Below are 12,715 nucleotides of genomic sequence, written 5' to 3' on the forward strand. Positions count from 1 at the left end.
ACTGAGAAAAGTGAAACTTCAAAACTCTTTGCTATCTTCTTAAAGCTTTTTCCTGCTTTGTGGGCCTTCACCATTTTCATTTTCAGAGTGTTAGGCAACTGCTTAGAAGAACCCATGACTGCTAACTTTTGTGGCGCAAGGTTAGAGGAGGCTGGGTTTTTATAAAGCTGGAAAATTTGCATCACTTGGCCTTTCCTAATAATGATAGTAAACATGCCGTAACCCTAACAGGCTAGTTAAGGTGTGAAACCTTGGTCAAAGTTATCTGAGCCCACAAATCTCCAAGGGTGCCCAAACTTTTGCATCAGCTAATTTCCTTTTTGTATTTTTTTAAAATGAAAAAATAACTATTTTTCTTTACTTAAAATGCAAAGGAAATGTGTCATCTTTACCTTTAGCCCATTTAAAAACCATTTCATCTTCAGCTTGCTTAATTGTTCACGATAACAGTAATTTTGACCAGGGGTGTCCAAACTTTTACATGCCACTGTAAGCCATGGTTGCCTCTTACTAGGTTGTTAACTCAAAAATTGATGATACCTTCTAAGGACTGGCCATAAATATGATCATCCTTGAGAAGTCCTTCAGTATTGTTATTATGCTTCTCTATAGAGCTATCACCGTTCTGTTTTAGTAGAAATGATATCATTTGCCATAAGTCTTACTCATTCAGTTCTCATATGGAGGACTTCAGGGTTTAGGAGAAGACTGAGATAATGTATACAATGTCAGGTAGATGCCAGGCCGCCATTCTCAGGGCTTGCTGGAGAGTCTGTTCTTTAATAAAGCGATAATCATGCTCTGTCAGTGATGAAATACTTGTGTACGGCTTCTGTTAGAAGCTAGAACAAAAAACGAATGAAGCAGATTGGAGAATCTCACAATTTCATATAAAAGTGTGTTTCGTGGCGCCAAAAGCTAGAAATGATATTCTTTGTATCAAGTATATAATTTAGGACAATATTCTGTAGTGGAATGTTTTATAAAACCTAGAGGCTCATGTTCAAAGCAAAGCCCTGTGCTCATAGCATGGTTAGCAATGCATGTGTCACAATTCCACCACTGTTTCTTGGATGCAGTGACAGACAGCTCAGTTGTCCAATCTCGTATGGGGGAGTGCTGTGCTGCTGGTGTTTTGAGTGACAGCTCAGCTATCCAATCTGGGACTGGGAGGTTCTGAGCTTCCGTCAGGTGTTCCCTGTGCCAGGTGATTGCCCAGCTACTTAACTGAGCTGTCTGTTCCAGATGGCTGCCAGTTTTGGCTTTCAGCTCTTTGTGGCTTGTCCTCTGTGCTTTGTGCTTTTCTGACTTTCTGACCTTGTGTTGCCAGACCCTGGATTTGCCTATTGGTTACCCTTTTGTAGTTCCCCTTTTTTTTTTTAGCGCACTCTGACCTTGGAGTTCTGACACTGGACTGTGACCTGACTGCGCCTTTTGTCTTACACCTTTGTAAATGATGAGCGAGCTCTCTTGGTATCTGACCCCAGACCTCTTGAGTAGTGTCTAGCGTAACATTAGGAAGCTAAATGCATGTAGAATGTATGGCAGTGTATGAAACCAGTGTGGCAACACAGGGAGCCTGCACAATAGTGCATGGAGACTGTACTGCAGTTCACAGAATTTGTGCACTCCCATGCAATCACAGCATTGCACGGGAGTGCATGAAGCCTGTATGGCAACACAGAGAGCCTTTATGGGAGTGCTTGGAGTGTGTACGGACATGCAGGAAGCATGTATGGTAGTGCACAGAGTTTGTACAGCAGTGTACAGAGCCTGTGTGGCAACGCAGCGATTCTGTATGGCAGTGCATGGAGCTGGAACTGTCACGAGTGGAGCCTATAAATTAGTGCAAGAAGCTTGTGTATGGCTTCCCAAGGAGCCCGCATTGCAGTGCAGTCTGTACGGCAAGTGCATGGAGCCTGTATGGCAATGCATGGATGTTGTATGGCTATGGGTGGAGTCTGTACATCAGTTCAAAGGGCCTAAAGGGTAACGCAGGGTGTCTGTATAGTAGACTGAGCTTATATGGCAATGTATAAAACCATTACTGCAGTGCATGGAGCCTATACAGCAGCGTAAGGAACTTGCTTGCAAGGCACGATGCCGTTATGGCAGTGTTTAGAGCCTGTACGGTAATGGATAAAGTCTGTATGGTGATGCATCATAGGGCATGGGTATTCCAGCAGGACAATTACCCCAAACACACTTCAAGAAGTACCCAGAAATGGATGGAAGCAAAGCACTGGAGAGTTCTGAAGTGGTCAGCAATGCGTCTGGATCTAAATCCCATTGAACACCTGTGCAGAGATCTTAAAATTGCTTTTGGGAGAAGACACCTTCAAATATGAGAGACCTGGAGCAGTTTCCAGAATAAGAGTGGTCCAAAATTCCAGTTGTGAGGTGTAAGAAGCTTGTTGATGGTTATAGTAAGTGACTGATTGCAGTTATTTATTTCAAAGGGTGTGCAACCAAATATTAATGCAAACCTGTCATCAGGATTTGGCTAAAAAAAATCCAGGCATTGCCTGGTTGGCACTGTTATACTGATTAAAATGATAGAAGAATTTCATTTTGTGGTTGTTGCTTAATCTTTGCAGTTTTCAGTTAATGAGAGTCTCGTGCTTCAGTGCGGGCCTGTGGGCGGGGCTTTATTGGATGCCGTGGCCTCAATTTAATCCTTACGGGCTTAAATGACAGGTCACTGAACCTTCATTTACCTGCCTCCTATTTTAAATACTGTGCTTGCGCAGTTTATATTGAGTTCTTTACAAAAAATAAATAACTCCAGCAAAATGGCAGCGCTTGGGCAGTAGTATTGCTGATAGATGCTGCTGCGTATCCGCTGGCACCATTTTTCTGGAGCCAAATTTTTTTTAAGCTCCAGAAAAATGGCTACGGTGGCAGCACATGCGCTGTGGCATCTATTGGCAAGCAATGCTTTCAATCTGCGCAAGCGCCGCCTACCTGTGGGTGGGGCTTGGGCAGATAAAGAGCATCACTTGCAGATAGATGCTAATGCATTTTGTTGGAGCAAATTAATTTTTTGGCTCCAGCAAAATGGCGGCGCATACGCCGTTGTCTAATATATTTTTTGTAAAGATCACAATATAAAGACGATTAAAATGAGGTCGTATCCCCGAATAAAGGCCCGCCCACAGGACCGCACCAAAGCAGGAGAATCTCAATAACTGAAAACTGCAAAGGAAGATTAAACAATAACCTTAAATTGGATTTCTCCTATAATTTTAATCAGTATAACAGTGCCAACCTGACAATGCCTGTAGTTTATTTAGCAAAATCCTGATGACAGGGTGCCAACAACTTTGTCTGGCCCGTGTTTGGGGTTTTGTGTGAAATTTGCCTTTTATTCCCCTCTGGGTTTTTTTGTGTTGTTCAAAAACACGTAAAGGAAATAAATGTGTAAACATGTATAATTGCAATAATTTTCTAGGAGAAATACTTTATTTTCTGGAACAATTTCAAGGTTGCCAAAGCTTTCGACCTTGACTGTATTTCCTTAGAACACTTACCTTTACAAGTTGGTTGGCTGGAAAATGAAAAGCCAGGAAATTCTTTCGAACACTTGCTTTAAACTTTGTTTCAAGCCAAGACTGCAAACTCTACACTGGCGTCCTATTTGACCTCCCATCCCAATCCAGTATTCTGTATGCTACAATCAGGGCTGCCACTAGGAATTTCGGGGCCCCATACTGGTAAAATTTTCGGGGCCCCCTTGAGACACTGCCCAGGCTCCACCCAGCCCCTCCCTCCACCCCTCCAATTTTCCACAGTCCCACCTGTTGTGAGTTCATTTTTCCCTTCACCATTGAGGTCTGATGAACTCCCTCCTCTAGTGAAGGAAGGTAGTGAGACTGATTACCAAACACCTGGGCAGCTAGATGATGACTGGGTGGCTGGAATTGAGGACTGGATATAAGGCTGCCGACGCCCTTCTTCCTGGCTGGTGATTTTCCTGCTTTATTCTTGGAGACCAGTCTGATTCCTGCATCTCAAAGCTAAGTTTTTCTGCTCTGCTTTGTACTCTTCAGTTTTGTTTTTGTTTTGCCTTGTTTTTTGGGAGTTCTGCCATCCCCGGCCGGGGGTGAGCTGAATTCCATTTTTGTCTCTGATCTGTTGATATTTTGCTCTGTCTTCAGAATATACCTGAGTGCTGATATAGTCTTTTGAAGCCTAGCGACTTCAGGGCCTGTTTTTCCTATCAGTCGGTTGGCTCATTTTGATAGGGTTTTTGCGGATGGCAGACAGCAGCTTTCCTATCCTGTCCTATGTAGTTAGCTTCCAGAGAATATGGGAAGCAAGATGTGCCACAGTCCGCGCTGCTGAATCCACAAAATCACCTGGGATGCAAGATGTAGTAACAAAGTACTGCTTTATTCCTTCCTACGCGTTTCGGCGCCCTTCCTGGCACCTTCCTGAGGAAGGTGCCAGGAAGGGCGCCGAAACGCGTAGGAAGGAATAAAGCAGTACTTTGTTACTACATCTTGCATCCCAGGTGATTTTGTGGATTCAGCAGCGCGGACTGTGGCACATCTTGCTTCCCATATTCTCTGGCAGTTTTTCCACTTTGGAGTGGTCGGTGGAGGTCCTGCAGCAGCTGATACTGTGTTATGTCTTCAAGCCAGTTGTGGGTCACACAACCGGAATAGGTGAGTGGAACTGCATTACACCACTCACATCGTAGTGTCACTAGTGATAGGGCACTATTGCACCTCTTGTTCCCCCACCCTTTTTGTATGTAGTTAGCTTGGGCCCCATCATTTGCTCAACCTATCTTTCTATCTGTGTTAGTGTTTTCATCTTGCTTCACCGTCATTATATGTTGGGGGCTGCCTATTGCTTTGGGGTCTGCTCTGGGCAGTTTAGTTTTTCCCCTTTCTGTCTTTAGGCTATATAGTTCTCCGGCTGTGATTGAGGGGTCTAGGGCACCGTAGGAACCCCCCACAGCTACTGCTAGTTGTTGTGGATAAGTTCAGGGGTCTGCAATCCGATAGCTGCCAACCTCTCTGGTTTTTCTGGACTTAGCTGGTATTTTGGTTTTTCCTCCTTCGGTGACTCATCATAACACCCACCGCTCTCTCTTGGAAAAATTCCACTTCTCACCAATCACACATTAACAGTTCCCATCTCCAGGTCACACACATTGCCAGCAGCTCTTGTTTTGGCCAAAAGATTTTTTAAATCTGCCACCATGACAAGGTAGACTCTTTTGGCCAGGCCCTACTCTACTCTAATCTATTAAACATTTGTTAAAATATCCAATACAATGTAGGCTGGTTTCACATTAGCGTTTTTTAGCACAGCGCATCGTGCGCATGCATGCGCCATGCGCCCCTATATTTAACATGGTGAGCACATGGTCTAGCATTTGCACGCGTTCGTATGCGTTTTCGTGCGCATGCGTTTTTTGTAGTGTGCGCCTAGGTGTGCCCGACCCAACCTGTTGCATTTTTGGGTCCGTCCAACGGCGTAAAAAAACGCTTGCGCACGGAATGCGCAAATATAACACATTACAGTATATGGGATCGCAGGTGTGTGCATGGACATGCGCACACCTGCGTTTGAAATCGCATGCGTTTTAAGAGTTAACATGGCTACAAACTGGTTAAAACGCATGCGCCTAAAAATGCAAACGCATGCAAGACGCATGATGCGTTTTTTGCATGCATTTCTATTGCGCACGAAGGGCAGCGCTAAAAAATGCTGATGTGAAAATAGCCTTGGGTGTATTTTTTATTTATTTTTCAATTTTTAAAATGACCAATATTATCACATCCAAAGGGACAAATACCACCGCACCATGTCGAGACCACATATTACCACCACATAGTAACCTATAATACCACGTAGAAGGAACAAATACAGCCACATCATGACCAGACCACATATTACCACCACAGTGACAGAATAATAGCACATACAAGGGACAAATACCACCACACCATGACCAGACACCATATTACCACCACATGGTGATCAATAATACCACATACAAGGAACAAATACAGCCACACCATGACCAGACCACATATTACCACCAGTGACAGAATAATAGCACATACAAGGGTCAAATACCACCGCACCATGCCCAGACCACATATAACCAACACATGGTGACTGAATACTACAATACTGATCATTAATAAAAAAACATAATACTATCGCCATAAGTGCCATTATGCACCAGAGATCTGTACTTAGTATGCAGTGTCTGTGTACAGGTAATACAGTTATCACCAGTGACATTATACACAGGAACTCTGTATATATTGTCAATGTACAGGTAATACAGTGATCACCGGTGACATTATGCACAGGACCTCTATATATAGTGCCAGTGTACAGGTAATACAGTGATCACTGGTGACATTGTACACAGGAACGTTGTATATAGTGTATAGTGTCAGTGCACAGGTAATACAGTGATCACTGGTGACATTGTACAAAGGCACTCTGACTGTATAGTGTCAGTGTACAGGTAACACACTGACTCACCAGTGATGTCTCTGGGGGAAGTCCTTCATCTTTGCTTTTCATCTTTCATCCAGCACAGACTACCATCACGTCTTCCAGCCAGGGCTCATCCCTGCAGGAAATAACACAGTTATCTAGAGCTCCACTTGCAGAACACATTACTTAAATTTTTTCCCAACTTCTACACTACACCAGACGAAGAAAAAAAGGCGACATAATGTCGCTCTGCACAGTAACAGAAACTCCCCCCATTTAAAACAGTATCCCCCAAAAAAATAAAATAAATACATCACTGCAGTATTAATATCCCTTACTTAGCCCCTATGGTAATAATATCCCCTATCCTGGCCCCCGTGTGTCTCATTCCTGGCTCTAGCCATATTTTCTCTCATCCTGCCCTCATGAATATCCATTCTGCCCCCATATGATCTCCCGATCCTGCCCCATCTGTCTACATCGTATCCATCCTGCCCCATTATCCTGCACCATGTGTCTCCCATTCTGCCCCCTGTGTCTCGCATCATGACCCCTCCTGTGTCTCACTGTCACATTCTGCCCCCTCCTGTGTCTCACATTCTGCCCCGTGTCCATTCTGCCCCCTCCTATGTCTTACTGTCACATTCTGCCCCCGTGCCTCACATTCTGCCCCCTCCTGTGTCTCAATGTCACATTCTGCCCGGTGCATCACATTCTGCCCCCTCCTTAGTCTCACTGTCACATTCTGCCCCATGTCTCACATTCTGCTCCCATGTCCATTCTGCCCCCGTGTCTCACATTCTGCCCCGTGCATCACATTCTGCCCCCTCCTGTGTTTCACTCTCACATTCTGCCCAATGTCTCACATTCTGCTCCCACGTCCATTCTGCCCCCGTGCATCACATTCTGCCCCATGTCCATTTTGCCCCACATTCTGCCCCCATGTCTCACATTCTGCCCCCATGTCTCACATTCTGCCCCCATGTCTCACATTCTGCCCCCGTGTCTCACATTCTGCCCCCGTGTCTCACATTCTGCCCCCCGTGTCTCACATTCTGTCCCCGAGTCTCACATTCTGTCCCCGTGTCTCACATTCTGCCCCCATGTCGCATATTCTGCCCCATGTCTCATATTCTGCCCCATGTTCATTCTGCCCCTGTGTCTCACATTCTGCCCCTGTGTTTCACATTCTGCCCCCATGTCTCACATTCTGCCCCCATGTCTCACATTCTGCCTCCATGTCCATTCTGCCCCATCCCATGTCTCAAATTCTGCCACTGCCCCCTTGTCTCACATTCTGCCCCTGGCCCCTGGATTGCCGCTCAATAGAGTTGATTGAACTGCCGCAGTGCTGCTAGCCAGGGCCCGGTGAGCAGATGAGATGGGGCCCAATGTGGGCCCCCTCTACACACCGGGCCCCATACGCCAGTCAGGTCAGTAATGCCCTGAAGGCGGTCCTGGCTACAATTAAAGAAGATGAGAAAAGAATTCAAACGCTTCCCGACACATTGGACAGAATATAATTATTACCACAGTATAATATAATGATTCCTGCTCTGCTCTCCTCCTTGCTCATATTCCACAGATGTGAATGAGAAAGAGAAAGGAAATCACTAGTGTGATAGTTGCCTGGCAAGATATGTTAATAACAGGAATGTTTAGATATAAAATATCTTCTAGGACTAAATGAAAACTGAGCCTTAAAATTACGTCCGGAAATATTTTACTCCTATTTTCCAGGTACTAACTGGTACACTCTAAAGGGAACCTGTCATTAAATTCATGCTGCCTGAAAATGGGCAGCATAAATCAGAGCCTGGCTTGGCAAATTGCGCCAGGTATGTTTTAGACCACGTTCACATGTTCAGTATTTGGTCAGTATTTTACAACAGTATTTGTAAGACAAAGTCAGAAGTGGAACTATCAGAGGAAAAGTATAATAGAAACTTGTCACCTCTTCTGTATTTTTCACCCACTCCTGGTTTTGGCTTATACTGATGTAAAATACTGACCAAATACTGATAGTGTGATTGTGTCGTAACTCTGAAACGTTGTAATGAAAACACAGTTTAAAAGCCGTCCGTGGACTATACAGCCGGCCGGAGAGATCTGACTAGTCTGTGGCCGTCCCTGGTCGGCCTCTCCCTGCCTCACTCCAGTTGATTGACTGGTCTATTCCTATGTACACCCATGGGAAAGATGTGTCAATTAAATGGAGTGGAGCAGGGAGAAACTGACCTGGGACGGCCTCAGACTAGTCAGATCTCTCCCTATAGTCCAGTCTACAGAGTTTCGGCGGTAAACATACATGGCTGCAATCTCACAGCCAGACTCGGATTCATGCTGCCTGTGTTTTGGGCAGTATGAATCTAATGACAGGTTAATAATAATAATAAATTTTATTTCTACAGCGCAGACATATTCCGCAGCACTTTACATTTCCGAGGGGACTTGTACAGACAATAGACATTACAGCATAACAGTAATCACATAGATTATAACAGATACCAAGAGGAATGAGGGCCCTGCTCGCAAGCTTACAGTCTATGAGGAAAAAAGGGGAGACACGAAAGGTGGGTGGTAACAGTTGCCCTGATTGTATGGACCAGCCATAATGTTAAGTGTGTAACAGTACAGATGCAGAGGGCTAATGGATGTATAAAGCATGTGGGAACGTGGTGCGGGGAACCTGGTTATGGTAAAACTTTTGGCTGTGCCACACAGGGATAGATTAGGTTAATGTGTTGAGGCGATAGGCCAGTCTGAATAAATGCGTTTTCAGGGCACGCTTAAAATTGTAGGGATTGGGGACAGGTTCCTTTTAATGGGTGGCTTCAAGTATATTCCATTCTGGATACTGAGCTGATATAAGTGGGTCAATGAAAAACCCAAGCAAGGTATATTCTCATATGGCATATTTGTTGCAGAAATGTTTGTGACTAAAATCATTTCCTTCTTATTTTGGTTGTTTTTGTAGCACATGAATGGATTTCTGCAAACCCCATTCAGATCAATGGAAAAGTTGCAGAAATTTTTGTAATATACCTGCACAGTGTGAAAGTGTACATCTGTCTTTTAATATGTATATTAACTTTCATGTCTGGGAATACCCCTTTATCACCTATCCATAGAATAAGGGATACAATGCGGACCAGTGTGGACCTGACCCCTAGTCTTGAATGAACAGAGGTTTAAGTTATAATTTATGTTATAGTTTAACTTGGTTTTACCAGAGATTTATTTCTGGAGGCATGTACTTTTACACCTGCATGACGTTGACCAATCCTAAGGAGGCACCGTCATGCAGAGGAGTAAACAACACCCCATCATCTCCTCACTGATCTGTGCTGCTACTGTGTAGAGATTCAACAGAGCTGAGTTATGTATCATTACAAGCACTTCCTGAACTCATCTCACAGCAGTCAGTGTGGGGGGAGGGGAAGAGCTGACAGCACATCTGGAAGTGTTTGTCATGATACATAACTCAGTTCTGCTGAACTAGTAATAAACATGTCGAGTCTGATCCTCTGTGCTCAACTATCTATTCTTGTCACATTGCTCTCTGAATTTGGGTTGGATCGTACATTCCCATAGCTTATATAAGGTATAAGTGGATACCCCTGGATAAAATTTGCTTTTCCGTCTAATTATATTGTATGATTGTATAGGCAAAGACATCTGACCTTTTAGCTCATTGTGAGGTATTTTGGCACCATATTGCATACATGTTTCTGTGGATTTTCTATTCTGAACCTCACCAATTGGTAGAATGCAGACTGAGGTTCTCCATTTCTGCAAGCCATAATGAAGGCTTCAGTGAGCGGTGATGACTTGGCCTCTGCTCTAGTCTGTTTCTTGGTATATCTCAATAATGTCAAATTTTAGCAACATGGAGAAGTATCATATAAGTGTTACTAGATATTCAGTAGTTCCGAATATTGACACACCCGGTATTAATATAAACCAGTTCCCTTTTTTGCATTCATTGACACTGCTGAAAGTGATGTACAGCTGTAATACGTAACTAGTGCCAAAGAAAATGTTTTTCAGTAACCGTACCGCTGCCTTGTACACAACTCTCACATGTTCTCGAAAATATTATTCAAGTTGGCCGTTCAGGAAAAAATAAAACGTCCAATTTTACATCAGAATTTAACGGTGGCTTTTCAATTTTTAGTATTTGTTTCTTAAGAATTTCTTTTGAAGATGTGTGCCACTGCTGATTACTGAACCCCTCGATGGACGTACTTCCTTAGTGCTTTCAGATGTTATCTCTGCCCCCAAATTCCCCAGTTCCCAATTTGATTGAGCATCTGTGGTTTGTGCTGGATCTGCTGCTTCATCTTAGTGGCAGGTACCACAGATCACGATCAGATCTTATGGAGGACATGTCTCAAGGAGCTGTTTCAAAGAGTCTGTCAGCACAGAATGACTGTTCAAACCAAGTACAGGCGCTTGGTGTACCCTTGGTGTGGCCAAACATTTAAAGTCACCCAGGACATATGTGACCTATTCATATGGGCATACAGGTAATAGAAATGATACACTAGTCCTACCTGTGTGCCTCATATTAGTGGTCTTGTTGCTGAGAAATCTTATATTCTTTCTGTCATGATCCAGGACGGGGTTTCGCTTTGGCCCGTCCTGGTCTGACTGGGGGTTTATTGTTCCGCCTCTCCCTGGCAGAGGGCGGCTATTTAATGCTCACTTGACCTAGGTCCGGTGTCAGTTATACTCCTGCCCTCGGCTGAGTTAGTTGACCTTGTGCGTACGTGTACCTTGGCTACTCTGAGTCTAAGAGCACTTAACTCGAAACGCGTACAGAGACCTGGAGAATATCCCAATGCGGTGAACTTTGTTGCCGTTACTTGATCACAAGCAGCCATGAATGTATTTTAAATATGATACAATAAAAATCAAATCCTGGATTTTAAATTTCTGGAGCTGGACCTTTCTTCCTCTTCTTGGAGTCATTATACGTCCTGGCAGAGACGTGTCCGCGCTCAGAGCTTTTCAGTAGTTCTTACGAACCTACAAGAGGTGAGCTGAAATTTATCTTTTTCAGCACGTGTGCCTTGTGCCTGATATCTTGCTTGCTTGTTTGGTTTTGATCCGGTTCTGTCCCTGTTTCGAGTTCTGTCTGTCCCTCTTGTCCTGCGCTACCGCTCGTGTATGACTCTCTGCTTGTGACCCGACTTCTCTCTGCTCGTCCCCTTGGTACTGCGTCGTCCTCTTGTGTATGACCTTTGGCTTTGTCTGACCTCCCGCCTGTTTATCCCTCCTGTACCTCGCTGTCCGTACTGTGAATGACCTCTGTTTTGCCCAACTCTGAGTTTTCTGTCTTCTCTGAAAGCAGGACGCTAAGCCCCGCCCCCTTGCAGTCACATGACCGTAGGTCCCGTGCCGGCTTGCTAAACTTCATCACTCAGGTCCTGTACACCTATACCTTCTGGCTGTCCTGGTCCCCAGGGGTCCCTACAGTGTGGGTAAGTCCCTGCTCAGCGGAGGCTGTACGCCGGCGCTGTCAGGATCCTGATACTTTCCTTATAATCTTTATTTTTTTATTTTATAATCTTTATTTTTATATAGCGCTAACGTATTCCGCAGCGCTTTACAGTTTGCACACATTATCATCACTGTCCCCGATGGGGCTCACAATCTAGATTCCCTATTAGTATGTCTTTAGAATGTTGGAGGAAACTGGAGTGCCCGGAGGAAACCCAAGCAAACACAGGGAGAACATACAAACTCCTTGCAGATGTTGTCCTTGGTGGGATTTGAACCCAAGACCCAAGCATTGCAAGGCTGCAGTGCTAACCACTGAGCCACCGTGCCACCTACTGGTTTCTAGTAGAGATCAAAAGTAGTGATGAGCGAGTATACTCGTCGCTCGGGTCTCTCCGAGAACGCCCGGGTGGCCTCCGAGCACCCCGGCACGCTCGGAGACCCAGCCTCCGTCGCCGCAGCTGCATGACCCGCGGCCACCCGACACCCTTATGTTAACTAGCCACACCGCTAGTTTTCAGAGAGTCCAAGTCCAGTATTTCAGCTGATGTTATTCGTGGGTTTTTCTTTGCATCCTGAGCAATTTTCCTGGCATTTGTCACAGGTCATAGGTGAGGATGTTACCTTTAGTAGCCTTTGAAACCCATTGTGTCAACTTCTGTGCATGTTATCAGGCCAAAATCACCAGGGTATGTAAACTTTTGATCAGGGTCATTTTTATTAGTATTATTATTATTTATTT

General features: G+C 44.6%; 1 protein-coding gene across 2 annotated transcripts in view; it reads left to right on the forward strand.

Annotated features, from left to right (window-relative positions):
• VAV3 (vav guanine nucleotide exchange factor 3) overlaps positions 1–12,715 on the forward strand; it is a 275,259-nt gene that overhangs the window by 46,003 nt on the left and 216,541 nt on the right. The window lies entirely within an intron of this gene.

Source organism: Dendrobates tinctorius, unplaced genomic scaffold (genome assembly GCF_039654945.1).
Source record: "Dendrobates tinctorius isolate UK_male_01 unplaced genomic scaffold, ASM3965494v1 ptg000029l, whole genome shotgun sequence".
In the NCBI taxonomy this organism is placed as follows: domain Eukaryota; kingdom Metazoa; phylum Chordata; class Amphibia; order Anura; family Dendrobatidae; genus Dendrobates; species Dendrobates tinctorius.